Genomic DNA, 26,527 nt, shown 5'->3' on the forward strand with positions numbered 1-26,527 from the left:
CTATTTCAGGGAGAAAAGAACAAAAAGTTAACATTTCAAATGAAAGCACGCAAAATGAGGAAAGATATTTCAAGGCAGTTAAATAATATTAACGTATCAAATAGACTTAAAATAAAACTAATACAATTCAAATGTTAATAAAAAAAAACAACCAAAAACCAACATTTTTCATAAAAGCTAAAAACACATTGAATTTATACAGTCTCTTGATGTTTAATGAGACTGTCCAATTTAAAAGGGATATAACACGGAGATACGATTTAAAACACTGTCTTCACTAAGGATGATAGTTACAGGGATATGCGAGACAGTCAAACTGTTAATAAAATGGTTAATTTTTTACGATTAAAAATATTATTGAGGTAAGAAACTCATGTCTAATAAGGATCCGTTATAAGACAACTTCCTTCATAAGAATCCTGTCCAAAGTAGAGGGTCAGCGTGTAAGGGAAAAATATCGCAACCTGTAACACATTAAAAAGATTGTCGTGTGTGTTTATGTAGATTCACAATAGTCAGTGTATATGTAATGAAGGTTGGAGAAATGAAGAAGGTCCATATTAGTAGAGTAAGACCGCGATCTTCAAAGAATGAAGGACTCAAAATACTTGACTGAAGTATAGACCAGAAATCTATAGTCCAGCATTGAGTGAATGAGTGTACGATAAAGGCATAGCTTGCTTCTAATAATGTTCAATTAATATCTTGTCGTTTGATTATTGTTATTGTACATTTGATCCTCAGCTGCTGGATGTTAGATATAAGTCAATTTACTGCATAGAAGAAGTAGTGCTAAGAAATTTGATTATGCCGTTTGAGGGAACAGAGCAAAACACAGATGGAGCTCTGAGTGGGAACTAAAACCACATTGGTTGCATGTATGCATACAGTTTGGATGCGTTAAGCTGAAATTTGTAAATTTTAGTGCTATCACGTATTTCACCGAAGGACAGTTTGGACAAGTTTTATAATAAACCTCGTACATAATGATTGAAAGGAAATTTAAAAGTCATCAACATGGAGAAAGCTTGCAGCACATGAAGATTTGTTATTCATCGTACTGTTAAGTTTGATACAAAGAAAAAAAAGTGATAATCGGAACAAAGCCTTTGGGAATACTCAGATAGCTAGTTATGACAATGAGCCTCTAACTATTGGAATTTGGAAAAAAAGATGAAAATAGCCTGAAACCATAATTCTAGGAAAAACATCCCTTCATGTCAGATTCAGTTACAAAAGTAAAAGTACGAAAGAAAGATTCCAGAGGTAGCTGAGCAACAATATCTCATAATAAATATCATGAGTGCTTTATATATATATATAAGTGCTTTTTTTCATAGAACACCATAACTTACAGATTTTTCACAAAATAACCTAATAAACTGGATCATAAACAAAATGACTTTATGTGGAAAAGTTTTTCATGACAGTTTTCAAGTCACATGAGACTGTGTGTTTAGTTGAAAATGCTGTTCATTGTTTATTGTCTCGGCATGGCCAGGTAGATTAAGGCATTCGACTCGTAATTTGAGGGTCGCGGGTTCGAATCCAGGTCGCATTAAACATGTTCGCCCTTTCAGCCGTGGGGGCGTTATAATGTGACGGTCAGTTCCACTATTCGTTGGTAAAAGAGTAGCCCAAGAGTTGGCGGTGGGTGGTGATGAATAGTTGCCTTCCCTCTAGACTTACACTGCTAAATTAGGGACGGCTAGCACGGATAGCCCTCGTGTAGCTTTGTGCGAACTTCAAAAAACAAACAAACAGTCATCTTCTATTATTTATCTCAACGTATATTGTAATTCTGCTGCAATTCTTACTTTAACCGTTGGTCGATCTTGCCTACTTGCTGGCTAACACTATTCTCAATAAGCAAGCATGTCTCCAACTAGCTACAGAATATTACAATAAATCATTTTGAGTCTGAGCGGATATTAATCGTACACATTGATGAGAGCAAGTGAATGTGATCGGTAAGACATATACATAAAAATTTTACGCAAAAAACAATTCTATCTACGAAAACTGAAACTGAGAGTTAGGGTAGCCAGTTAGTTTTTAGATGCTTCAATTACTTTTAGACTTAATAATTAATTCTGACTGTATAATGTAGTCTAAATCATTCTTGCGAGCATCATTATAATTAATTATAATTATCATATGCGTGTATAATTTTATGAGAAATATGATTAATTACAATCATGCTTGTCGTTATAACAAATGGTCAATGACTTAAGTAGTATTGCAGGCCTAATGAATTTTGTATTGAGAGAAACGCATTTTCACAAAGGATATGGAGGATATAGTGTGGTTGAAACATTGCTATACACTAGTTTGTTCTTGAAATACTCTAAAAAACTGAAAAAAGAATGCTATTTTAAAAGTATGTAACAGGACTGTTACTAATGTCCAACGAGATGTGTAATGGTTTTGCTATATTTTGACTTTCAGTGTGAGAATAATCCTATAAGAGAAATCCAGGTTTAGCCTTTACTGATACAGTTAGCTTGTGACGCACTTTTCAGTTAATTATGTTAAATGTCTTAGTTTTATTACTTGGTAACTCGTAACGTAACCAGAAGAATTCTTTCAAAATAGTGAATACAGCTAAGGATGAAATATAACTGAAATTTAAGAGTATCATATGGTTTGCAATTAAAAGCTGAATTCAAACATGTTTAAAACTTGGCTTATTCTCTTTTCATGCTGATTATTTGCTCTATTAATTTCTTATAGAGTAAGATTATGCAACGTGTTTTTTAAGATTGCATCAAAATTTAAGTGATTATGTAACGCATAAACAATCTATGAAAGTCACACGTAAAAGAACCGGATAAAATACATGTTTAAGGCAAACAAAACTCCACCGAGGAAGTTTTATAATAGTCTTAGAAAATGAGATCTAACTCTTACTAAACAAATAGCATCAATAATATTTGAAAACCTGACCTAACTATTACTTAAACGCATAATGCTAACAATGACAATAATTTCTGAAGCTTTATCAGAAGTGTTATTTATATTTTTCTCTTGTGTGTTTAAGTGACGTCATATGAGGATGATGAAAATCTTATCTCTTTGGTTGCGTAAGAGAAATTAAATAAAACCTATTGTGATGATTTTTCGATAAGATTAGATTATTGATGAGTTTTTTATTACGATAGGAATGAGCCAGATGTTTAATATGTACATTATGAATTAAAATTCGAATCACACTAGAAACAGTGTCTTTCTTAATTTTACTAATAACCATCGGAATAAAAATAAACTAATCAATTGTTGTAATGTTGTTCTTCCTTATGTTACTTGAAATGAAGTTTGGTACAAAATAATACAGATTTGTTTTATGGGATTTAATTTTTACTAATGAGATTACTGTAAGGAAAAACAAAATTTCACGGAAGTGAAATATTTATAAATTTGGAGAAGCAGTTTATGTATAAGATTCGCATCACTAAATACCATACTAAATAAGTCCGTAGCACAACCAGCTAGAAAATAGTTTCAACTTAAAATCCTCAGTGGCTTAGCAGTAAGACTGAAGTCTTATAACGCTTAAAACAAGGTTTCTAAACCAGTAGTGAGCACAGCAAATATAGCCTATTGAGTAGCTATGTTCTTAACAATCAACAAACCAACAAATTCAGTCTAAACAAGTTAATGAGGCTATTATATATTGCTTAAAATTCTTATGTCATTATGTGTTTCGACGCCTTCAGATTACACAATAATAACAAAAATGGTTGAAAAGTTTGTGTAAAAGTAACAGGTGAATATGATACCCTTGCAAAAGAAAAGAAAGGAAATACCGTTTAAAATAGCAAATAACACACATTCGCATAAAAACAGAGCTTTATTCATAAAAGTATAAGACATGATCTAAACATTATAAGATTACTGAATACTATAAAGACTACAAAATAGGCCTGACTTGCGAAATGTTTTGATTTTTATTGTGTAACATCCAATTTTGTGTCTGTTCATTCTTTTTTCATCGAGAACTGTAGTTACTGAAAAAGGCTCCACGTAGTTACAAAGAAAATACTTGTTTTATTACTGCTTTTTGTCATACGTTTCTTATTACGACAATTCTCTATCTACTATCCTACTATAGACAGCAGTTAGTAAAGCAATGGGAATACCGAAGTTAACTTCTTATAATTTTACGTGTAATGTTACGTGAATTGAGGATATTGCTCATTCTATTCTACGAAGTAGACCACTAGTGTTTATTTGTTCTGTAAGTTATTTATGCCTTATTCTTTCTTTAATGCTACTTCAATTAGCCATATTGCACAGAATCCCTATCATAGTTATTACATTTTTATTATTATATCTTATATAAGTATTAGATCTTAAGGTAGAATTATCTTGTTAGATATTATTGCTATTACAGCCGAAAACATCGCTAAAAACGAGGGTACCCAACTGAAAAAATAATACATTTTAATCGTTATAAGTAATTATGTAAGAATACTATATTTAATTACTGATTTTCATTACTGGTTTGTGCTTTTATTTCTACGAGTAATTACAACTAGATGGGTAAAATAAAAAAGATATATACAGTAATGAACATAATTATGGAAACGTGCAAGCGATACACACTGAGGAGTCACAAACTACAAATAATTTCAACTAGATGAGGAAAATATCATAAAATTTATTGTACAATACATAAGGATTTTGTATGTTAGCCTTTTTTGTGATTTATATAGTGTATTACACCTTGTTCTCACATTACAATGAAGTTCGTCGACGTACGTTTGTAGAATTGTGTTCCAAATGTCCGGGTTCGCCGGTTTTAAATAAACTTTAAAATATTCATATCGGGACAGGCCTGGCATGGCCAAGCGCGTAAGGCGTGCGACTCGTAATCCGAGGGTCGCGGGTTCGCGCCCGCGTCGCGCTAAACATGCTCGCCCTCCCAACCGTGGGGGCGTATAATGTGACGGTCAATCCCACTTTTCGTTGGTAAAAGAGTAGCCCAAGAGTTGGCGGTGGGTGGTGATGACTAACTGCCTTCCCTCTAGTCTTACACTGCTAAATTAGGGACGGCTAGCACAGATAGCCCTCGAGTAGCTTTGTGCGAAATTCCAAAAACAAACAAACATATCGGAACTTTGTACACGCTAGGGTCTATTGTTATGAGTATTAAAGGAGTCCCTTTATCGTCTCGATAAAACTTGCCCACATTTTCTGTGTGTTTGGGCTCACCGTGTTTCTGATAGATCGTGTCTCCCCTTATGATTGAAGTTTCAAATAGAATGGCATAATGAATCAGAAGCTTTCTGTGTTTTGTCATGGTGCTATCATTTTTTTGTGTAGATCATCGAAGCCATTTGTTGAAATGTAATTCCAAACTTACACTACTCTTCCGCCATGCTTCTCTGTAAATCTTGTATATTATTTAGGATATGTTTTAAGTCCTCATCCAAACAAACTGTCTTTGATTTTTTGCTGAACAATTCGAAATTTGGATCATATGTCTCCATAATTGTTAATTCCACTATTTGTGATCGATGGCCATTTCAAGATATTTAAAATAACTTTTAATTAACTGCAGTTTTCTTTGTTGACCACTTCTATTACTAACAGTGTCAATCTTTTATACATTTCCTACAGAAACATAGAATCATGCCAGAATTCTATTCATGTGATATCCTTCAACAATTAAACCTCGATTTCTACGTAACAATCTTATGGTATTTAAATCTTAAAAAAAACATAACCAGAACACATTACAACTGCTGGACATAGTATAACAATGCACTTTTATAAACGTTATAAAAATCTTACACTTTTTTATGGCTTGTATAAGTCAAACATAGTGTTAACTATCGACGTATGGGTTTATTCTGTTTTAATTCATTTTCACACAATAAAGGAGTGACATTCTCGCTTTTTTATACCTTTATTATCTATGTGTTCATAATTATTGCGATACTCTTCCTATCTGTATATACATATAGTTATCTTTAAATAAACTTTGGTCAGTATGATATTTAATAGCTATTGTTGTGACATAACAGTTAAACAAATTCAAATAATACAGTGACCAGTTGTAATTTACTAGAAAAATAGTAACCCTTACATAACTAGAAACCTTAAGCTAACCTTTACATAATCGTTTGTTACTTCAAAATTAGTAATGTGGTACGGTTCGTTAATTAATTATACTACAGTTACTTCCTGACTAATCGTAGCAGGAATGCAACTGATATCAGTTATCTGGTATTTATAATGAATCTGAGTTCTAAACTTAACTATATATATATATACCTTATGTCACAGGGATCTATGGTTTCGAATCAAACATGTCATCCTCCAACCCTAGGCTGTTAGGCTGTTACACATATGCAGGAGAAATTCGATCAAGTATGAAAATAAATTGACATAAAAAGTGTATGAAGTGTATAAGATGAAGTATTTCGAATCAGTGCCATCTCACGGCAACTATATTGTTAGAAACTAATATTGAGCTGTCAAGAATTAATCTTGCAAAGTGCTTAATTAAAGACTTTCTATGATAAGGCGAGACAAAAGATTTTGAGATGGTTCCGTCTGGATCAGCAGTGGTTGACCCTATCAGTTTCTCGTGCTTTCATTTTTTTAAAGAAATATAATTTATAATAAAATGGCTCTAAAAACACGCAAAATATAAAATATTATAAGCATATTTAAAGTATAATCTGTTTTCAAAAAGAGATCTTTTACAGTGTATGCCCAAAAAATAAACTATTTTTGGGCATGAATTTTATAGAACTTGACATGAATTTTTTTTTATTCATTTTATACCAAAAACTTGCAATTGTTAATTTATTGTTATGTCTATCTTTAGGATATTCTATAGCGATGGAATGATATGTTAAATACATAGTAACTAAATTTTCCTATTTTAACTGTTTAAGATCTATGTAATTATAAGCATTATTCCTGTATGCTCTAAAGCAAACGTAACAGATTAAACCAACCACAGAAAAAATTCTGGCTATGGCAAATGATAAAATAATAAATTTACAAAGAAAAGGAGACTATGAAAGACAACTGATGATGATCAAAACACCAGTTAAAAGTATTAGTCACTTTTCTGTTTATAGGATGCGCTAAAGTTAAGCGATGTATCGAGAGGCATAATATTGACTCCAGTCAATTTAGGATGGAATAAAGCTACATAAATTCTATGTATAGGACTGAACTTCTATCCAACTCTGAGGTATAGCCAGATGAATTCAGACTGGAATAAATTTTATTTATTCTTTTTATTTATTTAAAATCTTATTTTAATTAAGAGTTATAAACATCAAATTATAGTAAAGATCTTCTCTTTTTTTTGTTGAAGAGGAAAACAAAACGTAAAAACATGAAGAGGTGTGTGACAGATGCACTTACTATGTTAATACCTTTACGAGTACTTGTTTGTATTTCTTTGTCAAATTGCTATCCACAAACACTATGTAAAAACTGAGGACTTAAGGTATTAATAGTGCACTAAGCTAGGACGATGTACTTTTAGTAATAGTCTCTCGTGAAAACTGAACCTCGAATCATACTTCGGATGTAATGTTAATTGTAGTTAATCATAAAACATTATTCATAACAAAAAGTAGGGTTGTTGTGTTTTTTTTTTTAATTTCGTGCAAAGCTACTCAAGGGCTATCTGCACTAGCCGTTCCTAATTTAGCAGTGTAAACACCACCCACCACTAACTCTTGGGCTACTCTTTCACCAACGTTTTGTGGGATTGAGAGTCACATTATAACGCCCCCACGGCTGAATGGGAGAGCATGTTTGGTGCAACGGGGATTCGAACCCGTGACCCTCAGATTACGAGTCGAACGACTTAATCCAGCTGGCCATGCCGGGCCTCAACAAATAGCAGTACTGGTAGAAATATTTTGCAACTACAAAAATAGTCAATTTAGAAGAAAGTGGTAGTCATGTAAAGATACAAATGTGTAAGAGGACAAATCCTGTAATGTTATAATATATGGCCTTGCATGCCCAGGAGGTTAGGGCGCTCAACTCGTAATTCGAGGGTCGCGAGTTCGAGTCCTTATCGCCCTTTCAGCCGTCACGGGGGTTATAACCTGCGGTAAATCCCAATATTACTGGTTAAAGGAATAGCCCAAGAGGTGACGGTCGGTGGTGATGACTAGTTGCCTTCCCTCTAATCTTTCACTGCTCAATTAGGGACGGATAGTGCAAATAGCTACCGTGTAGCTTTGCGCAAAATTCAAAAAACAAAACTAACAAACAGGCTATAATATAAAAGTTAGTTCATTAAACACGAACATACTACGATAATCAAGTTCTTACATCTAACTGCTAGCTATCAGAATAAGGTATGGATAACCATAAAAAATGTGTGATTCTACTGTGAACGTCAGTCACTAAACACACGTGATAATCTCATATATAGTAATTATGAAACACGTACTTGATATCACAGTGTTATTTTTATTTCTTCAACTTGTCTAAGCACAGCATTCAGCAAGTGTGTAATGTTAAACAGTACGTAGATATGCGAAATGTTTAAATCTACGACGTTCATGTTATACGGCCACTAAATGTTTAGTCTTCAGCGCCGTCAAGTATTGCGTCATTCTAAAGTGTCATTGATGCACTTTTGAAAGTGTCCAAATATGCTGTGAACGTCCTGATGACCGATGTTGAATTTTTCAGTAGTTAGGACAGCTATTCAGTCGTGTAAAATAGAGAGTGTATGTAAATCGTGTAAAATATTAGACATCAAAGTATTATGAAGTCCAATTATATATGGTGACACAGTATAGTCATAAATACTCAATATCACACTTGTTGAGATTTTCAGCACTGGATGACGTACTTAATATTGTTAAACTATGATCATATGTACCTACCACATTCGTTTTCATACGTATATGATATGGCTTTTGTCCCATTACTTATAACATTTATGTATTATTGTGGCATGCGCTCGTTGTTATATTGAAGTCTGTTTGTGTATTAATAACTGACGTTTGGCGAAATACAATACTCATATTAAGTTTCCAATATTGCTAAACTGTATGCACAAATCTTAAATATGACTTGGAGGGTGGCTTGGAGTCTACTAAAGTAACACTTAGTTCTCTTTTCAAGTACTTTATTTTTTACTAGATTTTTGGGCCAAAAGTGGCCTTTATGGACCCGTTCTTTTTCATCTCTTTCATTTAAACCTTTGTAGATTAAAAGCATTATCCATTGTCATTCAATTTCTTTTCATTTTTTCTAAAATGTTAAAAACTGATACGTTCATTCGTTATTTTTCAGCGAAAAATAAAAACGTTTCGATTATAATTAAGAATATTTACGTCGATGGACAAATAAACACGTGACTGAAATGAAGCTTATGATTGTTCGAAATATACAACACTAACAATTGAAAAATAAACAACAATCTTTAACTGAATTTTAAGAAACTGCAAGATAAAGCAATGTACAAGAAATAGATGTGAATACTGCCACCTTGCCTTAAAATGTACGTATGTTTAATTTATTTATTTAAATGGAGTCCAAAATTTTGTTTCACCTGTTTTTTCTTTACCAGATTTTTATCATATTCACCATCAAAGTTTAAATTAAACCTTACACAGCTAATGTTTGTTCTGAAATAAACCTATATATGCAAATCTCCAAAGTAATTTGCTTGATCATAATTACTATCAACAACAAACCGGATTATTTCATTCTTGAGTAAATGTTGATAGAATCAATAAAAGGTTTAATCGCTTGTCTTAATTTATCAGTGCTAGAAAACATGAGTGTTTGTTTTGTTTTCCCATAAATATCACTATTACACGTTATTACTATTCTTCGTCCAATGATACATCCTAATTTATATGCACCAATAAACCGTATTATAAAAAGATTACGTAAAATACAAATCTACTTCAGACAATATGTGATAACCACAGATACGATGCTAAGTCTAGTATGTTAGCATTTTCACTTATCATGTATTAAGTTTATTCTACCCACCACAATAAAACTACATTTATATAGGCATTTGAATAATATGTAGTGTTAATGTTACTAATTTATGCTACCTAGTTATTCATCAAAGAAACTTCTGTCTAGAATTGCCAGTGTTTTCTAAACACAAAAAACTTTCTCCAGAATTACCTGTGTTTTCTGAAACAACTATCACTTTGTGACGAGAGGTTAATTAAATGACATTTGCTCTTCTCTCCGAACTTCATCATTTCAGTAATGAGAGAAAGGCTTTTTGTTGTTGTTGTTGTTATTGGAGAGCGCATCTGCCTATCTCTTTCACGAAAGCGAGGGTAAAGTAAGGAATTTTGATTAAGTAAAATTATGTAGTTATGTAGCTCGATTATTTATATCGACTGCATACCTAATTACGTCATATCTTTGTTGTTTGATTTGTGGGTTATGTCGCAATTGACAATTCCTGTTATTCTTCTTACCTCAGTGATGACTCATTTTTCTAATTTTAAATGACAATTAAAATAATAAAATTAGTTTTTTTGAGATGGATATAGTCTAGCGATTAGCATGCAGAGTGTAAATCTGAGAGTTCGCGGTTTTTGTCCTGCTGCTGCAGAGGATGAGTGACGGTCAGTTCCTATTATCCGATTAGAATATGGCTGATATCCCTCGTGTATCTTTACGTGAAACCTAATAAGGGAACACATATCTATTAGATTGGTAGTTATTGCTGTTCACTAGCTGCCTTCTCTCTGCTCTAACACTTCAAAGATATAGACGATTTACAAGAACAGCTCTTGTGTAACTTTGCCCACATTTTCAAAAACAAACAAATAAACTCATCTTGTTGTTTCATTCTCCTGACCGGTTCAGCTGAGATGTTGATTGGAGGGCTCATGTCCTTTCGGATTGCAAATATTCACTGCTTATAAAGCATACACAGTTGGTCTTTAAAATAACATTACAGTCTGTTTTATGTTTGGTTACATAACAGAAAATGTCGAAATTAATTACTGATGGTTGTACTTCACGCTTATACTTTATCAGGCGAAACGCAGATATTCATTTTATTTACATCTTTTAATAGGACTGTGTCACATGATAAAGGTAGTGTTTTTATACAGCCAGTTTAGACACGGTCATGACTAATACACTCTTTCATTCTTTTTATATTTTATGTTCTATTGTTTCATCAACTGAACGATATAGTACTAAAAATAACTGATGGCGTATACGTTGTGGCTTCTTTATAGTATGGATTTAAACATGTTAAACAAGATTAATATAAACAAGCACGTATATAATTATATGTAACCAAACAGTCCAACATTTAGTTTTGCCACTCAAGTTGACTGCGCTCACCTATTATCTCATTCTTCTCTAAATACAGTGTCTCTCCAGAAGAGGGTGCACCACTTCCCGCTAATTTGACAGTTAAGTTATTTTCTTTTAATCACATATAATTCCTGAAATTCTGCATAACATTTTGACGAAGCTTATTTTGAAATTTAGGTGTGTTTTTTCGTATCACTAAATTGTATTTCTTCTGCGTAATGTTTTGTTTCACGTTATAATTCTAGTTTTCAAGTATTGACATTTTATGAATTTGAAGATCAGATGTGTCATATGTTATTAATGATATAACTATTTGTTAGTTTTTTAAAAATAGTTTAAGGCGACCTTACAAACTAAAAACTGACTCGTAATACGTTATATCGTGAGACGGCTTACGAACAAATAAAAATAAAAGTTTAGCAACGTGGGTTACATTATCTGATGGGCCAAGTATAGCCTGGTGGTTAAGACAATAGACTTCAGACTTGGAGTTGCGTGACCAAAACATGGCGTTAAAGATGCTCGCATTTTGAGACGTAATAGTGAATCCCACTATTAGTGAGTTAGAAGTAACCCAAGAGTTGGTAGTAGACACTGCAGACCGGTTTCCTTCTCTGTGATCGGCAGTTCAAAATTAGTGATGCAGCATGCAGCCTTAGTAGCTTTTCAGGAACAAATATACCCCGCTAATACAGCCGTAAGTCTATGAATTTACAACGCTAAAATCAGGCGCTCGATTCCACCTCGGTGGACTCAACAGATAGCCCGATATAGCTTTGCTATAAGGAAAACACACTCATAAACAAATAGTGTCACAGTAGTATATCTGCAGACTCACACCGCTAGAAACTGTGCTTTGTGCTTCATTCCCAAAAACAACAACAACATATTATTTAATGATGTGCGTTTTTAATAACCAAACATGTTATTAAATGATGAGGTTTTTTCTAAACAAATATATTATTTAATGAAGAGAATTTTTTTATAAACATGTTGTTTAATAACGAGTTTTTTACTCTAGTTCAGTGTGTCTACATACTTCGTTATACAATCCTGCATATTTGAACATTAGGTTTGGAATTGTATCAAAGTATATATGGCCCAACGAAATTTTATAGGCAGTCTATGAATAACACTTTCTTTTCTATTGCTGTTTTTCTTATTTTTATCCATTCTAAGATAATAAATATTCTAACAAATAATCCTAGACTAGACTGAAATCTAATACGCAAGTTTATCAAATCAATAGCTGTGAATTAAATATTTTAATCCATATTTGGTATCAATGAATAGATATAATATTTCTCGTAAGCAGGTTTTTAAAGTTTATTTCTACAACCATTCCAGTTGTTGGTTATAACACCCATTCTCTACGATTTGACAACCAAATTTCCAAGTTTTTATTTCCACAAGAAATTATTTACAATTGACGATCTTACAAAACTATTGATAGAAACTTAAAACAATGTTTGTTGCATTTTTAAATTCTTAGTACTTTGATACAACATTAATTTCATTAATGAAAATGATCAAAGCTTTCTTCAAAATGGAAGTAATATAAATAATTAAAACATTTTTTGAATTTTCAGCCACAAGAATGCTTAAAGATACATATTCTTGTCGAATTACTAATCTGAAAACAACATATTTTAGGATGTGATTATCTGTTGCATTTCCAGAAACTGAATACGTTTTCAAACAGTTAGAAACGACCTAGCGGATCCGGTGTTAGTGACGTCTTAAGCACAGTAAACCTAATTACTTAACGATCCATTTATACATAAAGTATTTGTTCGAGAGATATATAGTACTATATGTTCTTTACAGATTTCCTGCATAACGAATGGTATTTTGAATGTTTTATAATCGCTGAGTTAAATTTGTACTACAATACGGGATATGGAAGAAGAGCTGTTGTAAGAGCTCATGCATAAGTGCACTTTATTTTCATAAAATTACTTTTTGAAGCACTCATAAACTCTTAATTTTTTACACGTATTGTTTAAGATATTTACACTTTTTAGTTCAGAGGGATGATTTATTGGGATTAACTTTAATCCAATGCCGAAATTAAACTGATAATAAATATCACGTAAAAATATATAATTTTATATACATTGCGATATCTTTATCCAATTGATAACGATAATATGTCAATGAAACGCTAAAGTTAGATACTTTTAGTATTAGCTATACAAATCTAGGCTTAAGTATTTTTTTTATTATCTGCTCTTTGGCTTTGGAGCCTTGTATGTTTATTTGTCCAGAATTTTTTCAAAGATATACGACCATTATATGTACATAGCTACCCATAATTTTAAAATAATAAAGGGTTAACAGTTGGTTAACAGCATTCACCGTCATGTCTTTGGCTATTTTTCCGACCGAATAGTAGGGTTTGATTACCACTCTTCAAGTGCATCCAAGACAATTTGGTTAGGCATGGTTTATGACGTAATTGTTTTTGTGAGTTTAACCAAATATATAAGTAATGCATGTTTACCACTTCTGAGAAGTAAGTACTATCGTTTTGTCAAGCCTAGAACTCATTGCTACTAAATGCACTTTGGGTAAGAGAAAGTATTCTGTTTCAAGAGGAGTAAACAAATAAAAATTAAGAGTATTAAATAATCTGATTTCTTGCTTTTCAAGTTCATAAGTTATGCAGTGTTGTAGACTACGGATTGCATAATTCTTCTCGTGATTTTTGACATGTGAACGTTTTACTGACGTTAGAGCAGTGCAAATTTCAACGTTAAGTGTCTTTCATGAGATGCAATTTTTGTGTCTACTGACACACCGACAGACAGTACACTACTGTATAGTAGTGCGAATGGTTAAAAATTGGTGACCCCTTCAGAGAAATAAAGATGCTAACTCAACATCAAGTTATTAATTCAGAGACGTAAATAGTATAAAACTGAGTCCTTGAATCATTAATATTCATAGCTAGGCCTACTATCATGTTTTTTCAGTTTGTCATTGCTAGGTATAAACAACATCGGAAGAATGTGAAAGCTTAGAAAGCACATACTATTCGGTTGTCATGTTTATTTATTAAAATATCTTCCTTTTACTTTGTATCCCTCCGTTAATTATTTAGCATTTTCGTCTCTACAAATATAACAATATGCATTGTTTAAAGTTTAAATTTCGTTATCAATTATTATTCCAGTAAAAATTATTTTATTTCACTCGGTTCATTTCTGTGTTTCAAGTGTGTATTTCTATATATATATATACATATATGACTGAATTCTTTATGTTCTATAATCCCTTATACCTTTCGTCTCTTTTATATTTTGGTTATGTCTTGTTACGTGTTATAAAAAGTTTTCACTTTACTATTGATATTTAGTGTTCTAATGCAAATGCTAACTATTAACACTTCCAACTATTGATATTTATGTTTGTTACAACGCTAAAATCAATGCAAATGCTAACTATTAACACTTCCAACCTTTCCTTTTACTTGAATATTTTGACATTGTGTTAAAGTCTTGTCCATTTTTCTCCATTCGAGTTTCAACAAAATAAACCTATATATTACTGATGTTTTTTACTTATTTCAAACATGGTAAACTATCATGAACGTAGATTAAATCTATACAATACTGAAACATTCTTAAGATTAAAAACTGTAATAAAATTGTCATAACATGCTAATAAAGTACAGGCTAACGTGCACACTGTCAATCGATGATCTATAAATGATGGTTAATGGTTCAGTTTGTATAGTTATATCAATAATATTACATGATTTTTGCGTGAAGTTGTTACAGATAAACCTAACTTAAAACAGATGGCGATTACAAAAGTAGAGGCGTTGAGAAGTCTCTACTCACCGATATCACGCTTCCAGTTGGTTCTACATATAACACCAAAAGGCTTAAGCAAATCATTATTAAAACTTCAGACGTAAAATCCTACAACATTCAAGAAAGTCTCGTTTAACGTGAGTGTAAAAGTGAGTTTTCTTGTTTAGATGTTGACATGTTAAAAAAAATCTAGAAATCCAAAACATCAATATAAACAAGACGTCTTGTCTTGGCATTTCCCAAGTGTAATAACAGTAATAGCCGGTGTATGCTGTTTACGATATACTAAATAAAACTAGAAAGAGAGACTGTCGGTCAAATATTGACAATCTTATAAGTTTCTAGAAAACTATATCACGTAAAGTTACAATTATTAACATAACAAAGTTGTAACGCTAACAACAATAATGCTGTTGTTGCTTTTGATATATTTTGTCACGTGGTTTTCGAATTCTTAGAAAGTAATTTAGAAAACCTTTGATTATAAATCTAATAAAATTATTAAATTTTACTTGTGTGGGCAAACACAAACTTTTGTTTGCTAATAGCTTTCAAGTAGATTTGCTCTTAGACTTTACTAATAGTTTAGATATGTGAAATGATACCCACTTTGGACGTTTACTAGCTTTTTGGTGCTATTTGAATTATTTTTTTGTAAAATATATTAAAACCAAAATATATATATATGTTCACCTTATATAAAGTGCTTTGAATATTTTTCTAAAGGTTTTCATAAATTAAATACGAGTTTTTCTGACATGACCAGAAACTGGACTCGTAATCTGAGGGTTGCGGGTTCGAATCCCCGTTACTCTAAACATGCTCGCCGTTTCAGCAGTGGGGGTGTTATAATGTTACGGTCAATCACATTATTCATTAGTAAAGTAGTAGCTTAAGAGTTGGAAGTGGGTGGTGATGATTAGCTGGCTTTCTTCTAGTCTTACACCGCTAAGTTAGGAATGGCTAGCGCAGATAGCCCTCGTGTAGCTTTGTGCGAAATTAAAAAACAAACAAACTTATGTGACACAATTTGAAATTGTACGAAACTGAACATACAAATTGTATTTTGTGTGTGATATATACCATAGCTTAACACGTTGCTTCTACTATTTATGCAGAAATTACAGTAATTTAATATTTATTTAAAATTGTTTCGAGAATCAGCTAAAATGGGATAGACAAATATATAACTTAAAATCGTACACCAACTGGATGTATTTAATTGTCACATGCAATTGTGCTGAGTACCTGATGATTCCACATTAACGGGGTGAAACCTTGTTTTTTAAGTTATATTTTTATATCCTATTTTATCTGTTTTTGAATTTTAAAATTTTGTAGAGTGTGAGATGCATCTAAAATGTATACTTGATTTTGAATTTAATGACGTAGAAGTATTTTATACTTACGAAAGCAACGAATGATTGATCTCTTACCCAAAATAATCAGTCAGTAATTGTATTATTTTAGATCTAACCTGATTTTAGTTTCATTATAACCTGATTACTTAGCATCTAAAAATGGTATATTTAGCCTATGTCCACCTACGTATAATTATTCTTTATTTATTTTTAACATTTGTTAATTACACTTATAATAGTGAAAATGTTAAAAAATATTAAACTAACTTGAGTTATAATATTGCTGATAGATTTTCCAGGTTTAGATATAACTATTCTTTTTACCAGTGACAAGTACAACTGTTTAAAATATAGAAAACGACTTTAAATTTTAATTTTTTACATATACTAATTTTTAACTATGTATTTAAGACTTTTTTAATTTCATTTAAAACATAAATAGAATGATTACAAATTACTGTATTTGCTTCAAACGAGTCTTTAACTTTATATCGGGCCTGACATGGCCAAGTGGTTAGGACGCTCAACTCTTAATTTGTTGGTCGCGGAGTCGAATCTCCATCCCACCAAACATGCTCGCCCTTTCAGCCGTGGGGGCGTTATAATGTGATGGTCAACCTCACTATTCGTTGGTAAAAGAGTAGCCCAAGAGTGAGCGGTGTGTGGTGATGACTAGCTGCTTTCCTTCTAGTTTTATACTGCTAAATTAGGAACGGCTAGCACAGATAGCCCTCTAGTAGTTTTGCGCGAAATTCAAACCAAACCAATCATACACAAGCTGCAATTATGTAGTGTATAAGCCATTTTTAGATGATTATAATATTTATATGAGAAATAATTAATTTAATAGAGAATTGGGCCATATCAATTCAATAAATTTATCACTGCATCACTAAAGTGCTACAAGAATTCGCCATTACGTGTTTTCAATTTCTAATACACATATAAAGTAGGCAACTTTCTAACTTCAGCGTGAAATTTGTATAGAATGTTAGCAATATGTCAAAGGTTGTCATTCAGAGTCAGTATCCGTGCAGCGAATCATTACTCAAATACTTTTATAGCTTCCATGGTTTTAATTGTTAGTAGCTGCAACTCTCCATCTGTAAATAAACGAAATCATACACTATAAGACAGGCTCATTTTAACTGTTTGAACAAATTGTTTGTAATTAGGTCTAAATGAATCAGCGAGTTTTTAATGTGCTACAAAAAACAACAACTATCTTTAGAAAAGTTTTTCATAAATAGCAACAGCGTTGATAACTGGTAAACATTCATTCGATTTGTTGACCAATTTTTCAAGATAGTAGTTCACATGTTACGTGATACGTCTATAACATCGAGTAATTCATGCTAAAGGTAGAATGATATTTAATACTGTTGTACTTCAATGCTCAATTTCTCAAGACAATTTATGAGATCACGTAAAACACATAGTTCAAACAGTGTTGCAAGAATAATGAAACAACATCAAGAGATAACAAACACATTGCTATCTCAAGAGCATTCCTGCCAAAATATTGAATACAAAAACTGGTCTGTCATACTTTACAGCTCAGTAAAACAGAACAAAGACAAAACAATAAACATTTTGTCGTTACACCTCTATTTCTACACTCAAAGAGCTGCACGTGCTTGGATAGAATCCTATAAAAGTAGACTTGACATTCGGGTTACTAGTTTTGACTTATTATTGGTTTAAATTTCTCTAAAAGTCAATAAGATTTCTTTCACATGGACCTTTCCGATTTCAGTTCCTTAAGTTATATTTGAAAAGTTTTATTGACAATAAAGTTATTTACTAAATGCATCGAAGATTAAGACTTTCGCAAACCAGTTCCATTCCTTTTTTATACTGCAGTGGATAATAGCAAAAATCGCCTGTGTACTATAATAATATTTTTTATTATAACTTAGAATGAAATGTATCACGGAAGAAGTCAAGATTGCTTAAATAATCTCAGACTGTTTTATTGGCTTCTCATGGCATACTCATGATGGGAGATCAATGATTACACTCAACTTCTGGAACTCAATAAACAATTCGAGTCAAGCGCCCTCTTGTGGGATAAGGGTACAGGAGGAAATCACTGTGATCATTCGCCAGCTTGTGTTTGAAAGCCAGCTCGCCGGTGACTTGAGCCATACAACTCCCCGCGAGAACGCCAAATAATGTGGAAAAAAATTCTCATTAGCTTCATAACGGAGCCTAGTAACATTAATAGGTGAGTACAGATACACGATATATTTGAATTTTCCCGTTAACTAGCTACGCTTAAAGTTGATAAAGCATTTATTTATGCACTGTTAATACTATACAAAAAATAGCGTTTAACTAGATTCCTTCTTTAGCTTATATTCGAACTAAGATTCCAATGCAAAGGCGTGCTATTGTATTTTATAATTTTTTTTATTATATAAGAAAAGATTATTATTTTCTTAGAAAGATCCTTACAAGTTGTGTGTTTTATAGTTTCCGTTACGATACAGTGATAATCTAAAATACCTCATATAGCTATCTTATTTACAACTTTAAAATATATCCAGAACGTATGTCAGAGCAAACATTTGCAAATAAAAAGATTATTTCGTTTTATTTCGTTTATTCAACACCATTAATTTTTTGAGAAAGTGGAAGCATTTAAAGTAGTGTTTTTTAACAGTATACTATAATCGCATTACTTAGAGGACAGCAGACCTAACGTTTACCTATGATCTATTGCAGTATTGCTAAGAGAAAAAGAGGCTAATGATTTGAAACTTCTGTCAATATAAAGAATACATAAGTTATGAATTTGGATATCGTACAGATATCATGTGATTGAAGCTTTGTATGTCTTTTTATTTTAATGTTCTTTTATAAATAATATGAATTAATATTTCAAGATATTAGCTTTATTAGGAATTACCCCTGAAAGCCGCGTTATGGTATATTCAGTTTTGTTTTAACTTTGACATTTAAAAGTGTGTCAGCGAAATGCTAAAGCTACTTTATCATCTCCGGCACAGGAACCCTTCAACTTACGTTTGGGAACTATGTGCTTATATATGAACAAGCATAACTGCGTTATTCTGCTAAATTAAGACAAACTCGATTTTATCTTTATTTGTGCTTTTTTCATTAAATAATAAAAATTTGTAACTGAAATTGTGTGCTAATATTACAGCATCCTACGCTTGAAAGCATATCACATCATGCATTTTGCGGTTTGTTCTGGTTTGAGTTTTATATGTTGTTTGAAAACAACTAAGTAATTATTGGGCTACTTAATATAATTATTATTATTTTAGTCATTTGTTTCTGAGCGAAGTCACCGCAACATCCAAATGTAATTTTCTACGGTTTTCTAACATTATAGATAATACCACATTGATTAAATAGTAAATAGTTGCTAGCTGTATCATGTGACTAGTAACGTATTACAAACAACATTGTAAGTTTCCACATAAGTAAGATATAATTAACTCGCTCTATAACAAAGTTAGACTTGGCATGGCCTGGTAGTCAGGGCACTCTACTCGCAATATGTTGTCATGTGTACAAATCCCTTCAGTCAACATTCTTGCTTTTTCGTCTGTAAGGTTGTCTTAATGTGATAGTCAATCACACTATTTGTTGTTAAAGATGAGTCTAACAGTTTTACTGTGTGGTGTTGACTAGCTGCCTTCCCTCTAGGTATTGTTATTTGTTATTAAGCACAAAGCTGCAGAAATGGGTATTTGTGTTCTGCCCTCCACGAGTACTGACACCCGATTTCTAGCAGTACAAGTCCGCAGACATACCACAATGCTACTTGGGGGCTTTCCTCCAGTATAATACTTCAAAACCAAGCGAAATTCAATAAATGAACTATAATTAATAAATTCATTAGATTTCAGAATACTGTGTACATTTTAGTTTCCTTAAAACTGTTATATATATATGTATAAAAGAACAATTTCATGTTAACTTCATGTGTTAAACATAAATTAAAAATAAGCTTCTGGTAAAAAATATTCTCAAGTCCATATAATTGAGTATTTTTGTAACGATTCACATAACCTTTAATGAAATTTAGTTGATAATCATCTGATGCTTTCAATCATCCAAAGGAAATCTGTATAAATATAACATTACTCTTTGTTGCCTGTTTTATGTCCATGTAATTACTTCGTGGGGCTTCGATGAGGTTCACCAAAATTGCTTTGGAGGTTTATTAGGTTCATGCTGGAATACGAACAAATTTTCAGTTTTGCATTTTGCTCTTTTCGGTTTTTAGATTTTTTTTAATTTTTTACCACAACTTCGCTTCCTCTCGATGGATCTTCACAAACTTTACCTTCAGGGTTTGGTAAACGAATGTGGAAATACGTGAAAGATTGTGATTTCAGATCACATGATTGGTAGGTTTTATGAGTGTTTTTACAATAACGTATAAGAGAAGCAACTTTCACTTTTTAATATAACTTTTCGCTAATCATGAATTTACATAACTAGTGTTAAAATATGTTTGTTTAAGTTTATGCTCGATTTTGCTTATTAATTTTTCGACGTTTCTGATCCTTTAGATAAAACCTATATAATGGAAAAGTTAAACTAAGGCCTAGCTTAACATTTTCATATCGTATAGGGTTTTTGTAAACTTTAATTGATAAATGTTTTACATTACCCAAAAAGTATCACAACAAGAATGTTATGTCCGATTTGAGCCATTTAATGTTTGTCCGTCAATGAAACTACAAGAGAGATTAGAAGAATATTTCATACAAATCATAGTATTTCGCAATTATTGTGTCTCAAGTTATACATCAAATTCATGTATTCACCGAAAATTGAAATGTACGAGATGTCAGAGATTTCATAGTAAACCACCATTTCTAATGGTGGCACACACGTCTCCAAAAGAAGTAAAACAGCGGTCACTAGAATTTTCTCTTACTTTCATCGTTACTGCTATAGAGAGTGTAACACTGTATAATACTTTATAAATATATAGACTATAGTATTTTAGTAAATGTTTTCTAACATTGTTTCATATCTAAATAAAGTTTCTACGCGTGTTACTCTTGATAGCACAAATGAAATCGATTTTTGTTCCATTAATCTCTTTGGGATTAAATTTTAAAAATAACTATTAGCGTTAAAACTTAATTGTACTAATTGGGCACCCTTCACACCTTTGTCAAAACATAAAGGAATCGTCATTACTGAAAAAAACAAACTATTTGAAAATAGTATTTTTACGATTTTCTTTTGCAAACGAAGCTCTAGATAATTTTACGCGTTAAAGAAAAAATGAAGTTAGAATACTTTAGAAATATATTGACAAATATAATTTATTAAAAATAATACAAAAGTGAGTTTTACGACAACTAAACAAGTAATTTAACTTGGACGAAGCTCAGAATCAGTTCACTTTATAAGTTGGAGAAGTGTTTCAGGCACTAGTAGAAAAACACACAATCACATTTTTTGTCACATTATTTCTAAACCACGAGAAAGTGTATTGCTCTGTCTGCATTAGATGGAAAGTAATCTACGAAACAACGTTACAATACATATAATGAAAATGTTTTACTGGTATTTTACTATCAATATCACATCCTCTAATTCTAATTAGTCAAAATTATAGGAATTATTGAAAACTAAAAGAGTTAAATGTGTTTGAAAAAGACAGTAAGGAATTCCACTATTGTAGTTTACATTAATCTCTGAAAATCTGAAGAATAAATAGTCTTTTAGAAATCGTCTTCCGTTAACATTATGGAGTTAACGTACAAGACATCCAAAAAAACGTCACAGCGGAATTCTATAAATTATAGATCAGAAATTTTGTTTTCCAGTTCTTGACTTCTGTTTATTTCTTGTTCAAAGTATCCTATGGAAATCCCACCAGTAATTTCCCAGGTATTACTATTACTTTTTATGAAGATAAGTCTCATCTGTTTTAACCCATGAAAAGTGGAACATTTGATTTCAATAACACGTCATTATATCAGATACAGGTAAATCTACCCTATCAAAAACTCGTTAAGATACATTTAGCTCCAGATATTCAAAAACACTATGAATTTGATTGTATGATGTTAAGCGCAAAGCTGTGTTATGGGCTATCTATGCGTTCCCAACCATGGCTGTCTAAACCCAGTTTTTAACGTTATAGGATTTTAGATTTAAAATTGAATAACTAAGGGAAGGGACATGCATGTGAAAGACTTCCACAATGCTTTGAATTATAATTTCAATTTTTGGAAATTCATTCTAGATTAACGGGTTATCATGAGCTTTAATCTACACGCCGATTTCCATGCCGCAAAATAAGTGTTATATTAAATGATTTTGTTCTGTGCATAACTCTCACCCTTCATTTTCCATACATTAGCTCGACGACTATTGGTAGAAAAGTGAAACCATGATTGCTTTGTGAAGATTTCAGGTACCCAGTAACATTTCTGCCAATTCTCAAGCTAACGACAGAAATCAAAACGAAAGACATAGTCTAATACGGCTTGATCTTAAGACACTGTTGAAGTTTGCCATTATTAACTGGTAACTGAAAATAGCTTTAGTTGGTGTCTTGAAAATCATGACGAGTCTTTTGTCAGTAAAATACCTACTACTATTGGCTGTATTGAATAGGTAGCAGTTATTACGTGTAAAAGATGCTGAAACAATTGTGCAATGTGAACACACGACGTCTGAAATGGATAAAACAACTAATGGCACATACATTTCTATGTTAATCTCAATTATAATTTCTCATGCCGCCTTAACTGTTTGTTCCTTTAATTTTATTTTAAACAGGCTAGATCACATAAGACCATTACAAACAAAACATAAGTCAATCACTTAATGCTTAAAAGTATTGAGTAACTGAGATGTTAAAATGAAAGTCGTCTGAAATTTTGCTTGTAAACATTTTGATGTGTTTTAGAATTTTCCGCGAAACTGCACAACGGCTAGATGCGCTTAATCGTTCTAAATTTTGAACTCGCAACTTTAAAGTAAGAAATTAGAATAATTAGATCCTTAATTTCCCAGGCGGGGCACAAAAGCCATTAGCCACTTCCAACTTATCTTTAAACTTCAAGTCCACAGCCTAAACATCGTGTTTTTGGAATTCTTATAACGAAATCAATACTGTAGTTTCTCGTCTTAAATGGTCACGTAACAATTAAGATGACCAATATAATCCTTACCTTCGAAATTTTGCGACATCAACATGTTTTGTTAAATAAACGTAATCGGTAGACTCGAACCGTTTTCTACGTATTATATCTTTTAACACCATTAAATATAGCAAGCATATTGCTTTTATCATTTTCAAATTCTTTAAGTGGTTGATCTTAAAGCTTCCCCTGGTGGTATAAATTATATTTAAGTCTGAAGACTTATGACATTGGAAACCAAGTTTCAATATTCGTGATAACCCACTGTACAGCTTTGTGCTTAAATACCAACAATCAAAAATTAACCGTAAATTGTATTTCTTCGTCCCATCATTGTTGACACAAACTTTTAGGTTTATGAGTAAAACAGAACAGAACAGTTTAAGCAGATGTAAACACATTATCTCTATGAGTGTCAAGACCTTCTGTGAGTTGTCTTCAGGCAGTAACCTCAATGCTGTTGGCTGAATAGCAGGAATAATACCAGTATCTAAATGTTAAGCATCTTTACAAATTCAACACCTTTGTCTTCTACCAATGACACTATTCAACGTAACAGCAGTTAAAAAAAAGGCACTCTCTTATTCTTAAAGACGCTTACAAAGTTAAGGAGGACCATTATTTATAATTCTATTCATTTCAGTTTCATTTGTTTTGAATTTCTCGCAAAGCTGCTCGAAGACTATTTGCGCTAGCCGTCCCTAATTTAGCAGTGTAAAACTAGAGGGAAGGCAGCTAGTCATCACCACCCACCGCCAACTCTTGGGCTACTCTTTTACCAACAAATAGTGGGATTAACCACACATTATAACGCCCACACGACTGAAAGGGCAAGCATGTTTGGGTTGACGGGAATTCGAACCTGCGACCCTCATATTACGAGTCGAGCACCATAACAAACTGACCATGACGAACCTAATTAGTAATATTTCACTCTTGTCAAATACTATTACAATTTCAGTGATTCGCTTTTTTTATTATAAATATCTATGAGTTAAAATGGTTATCAAGTTTAGTAATGTTTATTTATGGTATGCATTTGGATTTTAAACTTTTGTATGTGTGTTATTAATGTTGAGTGAAGTAAAAAGTTAAGGATTTAATTTCTAAAACTGCACTTTCTTGTTCTAACGTGTCAGTATTTAAGATATACTTATTTTCTTTACCAGTGGTATAAATGTCATGTTAATCAACATTTTTATCTTTGGTTTTTAAACCTAAAGGGCACCTTATGCAATATATTGGATAAATGGTCAAGCAAAATATTCAATTTCGTAGGTTAAGGCATAAGAGGTCCTAATTAAAATTACAACCAGTCAGGAGTACTCGGTTTTACGCCATTTTTAATCGAATAGTGAAACTGACTGTCACTTTTATAACAAATATATCGTAAGTTCAGCAAAATGTTTCAAGTTGGAACTTTAAATATTCCGGTATGCAGTCAACAAGGTTACGCATTAAGCCACACTCAGTCCAATCATTTTTGTTGTTTGCAGTGTTTCTGTAGTAGTCAGAGTTGGGTGTGAGAAATGGTTTTAGATCTTATTTATAGCTGTCTTTTTTCAATACAAAGGGCGTCAAACAGCAGAATAAATGTGTCATACTTTTAACTCATTCATTCTTATTCGATTTATCATACATCCATAAGTTATATTTATCGTTTCTATCTGTACAAGTTTATGGTCTTTTGTACGATACCTATAATTCGAAATAAAATGTCACTAATGGTATATGTTTATGCATACTGTAATATTTGATTAAAAATACCAACGACGAGTAGCACATAAATAGCAAAGCAGTATTGATTTTAATCCACTATCTTAGTTAAATTAAAAAAAAATAAATTAGTATTTCATTTTAGAAACAATAATTTATTTTATCAAACAAGACTGTTTGTTGTTTTTTGATGGTATATAAAATTACTTTTAGAAAATGTTAAACCGTGCATTCATTTGTAAATAACACACAGATAAAATAAATCAATTTTTTCTTCGAAACTTCAAAATTGTGTATGCAATATTGCTGGTGAGGAAATGTTTTTTTTTTTTTCTTTTATTATTACTTTTCAATTTTGATTGTGAAAAGTTAGTTCTCGTTAACATCATGTCTGAACCGTAACAACCAACCTATATAAACTGTACCAGTAAGTAGTACCTTGAATTGATGGCTAGCTATTCATTTCAGGGAAACTAGCTCATCTTAATTGATGAAAAGATATTGAAACAATTTATGAAATCTTCCATAAGACGGGTTTATATTTTACTGATAACAATTTGCTTACAAAGGAGACAACGATTCAAAAACTAATAGAAGTCATTTTGAATACCAGAAACATTCATTGAGGATTAATTTTACTTTATAAGAACGATGTTCTAGATTCTATCACGCCCTTCGAATAATCGTTCGTGTACTTGATCGTATTCAATCTGAATCATTGAGCAAGCTTTTATGTTCCCATAGAACTCATTAAAGATACCTTTTTATAAATTTTATGTCATTTGTCTCTATATCTCATAGCTGTGTCATTACAGGAATATCCGTCTTTGGTAAAGAGCTGTGACACATATGCTAGTCTTTCTTAGTGGCATTTCACTGTTGAATAATCTGAAATAAAAACTAAACCAAATATACTGATGTAAAACATATCGTCTGTGATGTTTCTTTAACCTCAAGCTTAAGAAGCATTTATCTTGGCATGAGCTACCAATGGACAAATGCAAGTAATTCCAATGAATATAGATAAGTGATCTTTATTTTGATCGGTAAAAAAGAACATTAACACGTTATTATGAAATCGAGTAGTTTTAATTATGATTTTTCTTGAATAAAGAATTATTACACCCAATAAAAACCTGAATAATGAAATATGTAAGAAAATCAACAGTATATAACA

General features: G+C 31.9%; 1 pseudogene across 6 annotated transcripts in view; it reads left to right on the forward strand.

The window, feature by feature from the left end:
• LOC143253091 (dopamine receptor 1 pseudogene) overlaps positions 1-26,527 on the forward strand; it is a 64,218-nt pseudogene that overhangs the window by 20,732 nt on the left and 16,959 nt on the right. Inside the window, exons 1-2 of one of the 6 annotated variants that reach the window (XR_013029369.1) lie at positions 11,256-11,402; positions 18,403-18,710. The exons of 1 other annotated variant lie outside the window; for it this stretch is intronic. The product of XR_013029369.1 is annotated as a dopamine receptor 1 pseudogene, transcript variant X1 (transcript). Of the gene's footprint in view, positions 1-11,255; positions 11,482-18,402; positions 18,711-26,527 lie in introns of those variants that run through there. 4 more of the 6 variants (XR_013029373.1, XR_013029371.1, XR_013029374.1 and 1 more) reach the window with 4 other exon arrangements.

This window comes from Tachypleus tridentatus, chromosome 1, assembly GCF_004210375.1.
Source record: "Tachypleus tridentatus isolate NWPU-2018 chromosome 1, ASM421037v1, whole genome shotgun sequence".
NCBI lineage: Eukaryota > Metazoa > Arthropoda > Merostomata > Xiphosura > Limulidae > Tachypleus > Tachypleus tridentatus.